Genomic DNA, 419 nt, shown 5'->3' on the forward strand with positions numbered 1-419 from the left:
GTGTGTGTGTGTGTGTGTGTGTGTGTGTGTGTATGTGTAAAAGAGTAAAAAGAGAGAGACGGAGAAAGAGAGGCAGAGACAGAGAGATTGGGAGAGGGAGAGAGAGGGAGAGAGAGAGAGTAAGAAAGAAAGAGAGAGAGAGAGAGAGAGAGAGAGAGAGAGAGAGAGAGAGAGAGAGAGTATGTATGAATGAATGAGCACATCTGCACTCGAGTACATGAACGTTTACATGTCTGGCACTATCCATGTCTATGTAACTCTGATATTTAGAACATGCTGTTTTATCTGAATATTCGGTCGCTTTTAAGGACAATCGGGCTAACCCGAAATTTCGGGGGTTCCAGAAATCTTAAATCTTGATCTACACCTAAGTGGGCATTGTCCTACCTTTAGGAGATGTTTGGTTTCATTGGTGTGTA

The sequence above is a fragment of the Aplysia californica genome, unplaced genomic scaffold (assembly GCF_000002075.1).
Source record: "Aplysia californica isolate F4 #8 unplaced genomic scaffold, AplCal3.0 scaffold00040, whole genome shotgun sequence".
Classification (NCBI taxonomy): Eukaryota; Metazoa; Mollusca; class Gastropoda; order Aplysiida; family Aplysiidae; genus Aplysia; species Aplysia californica.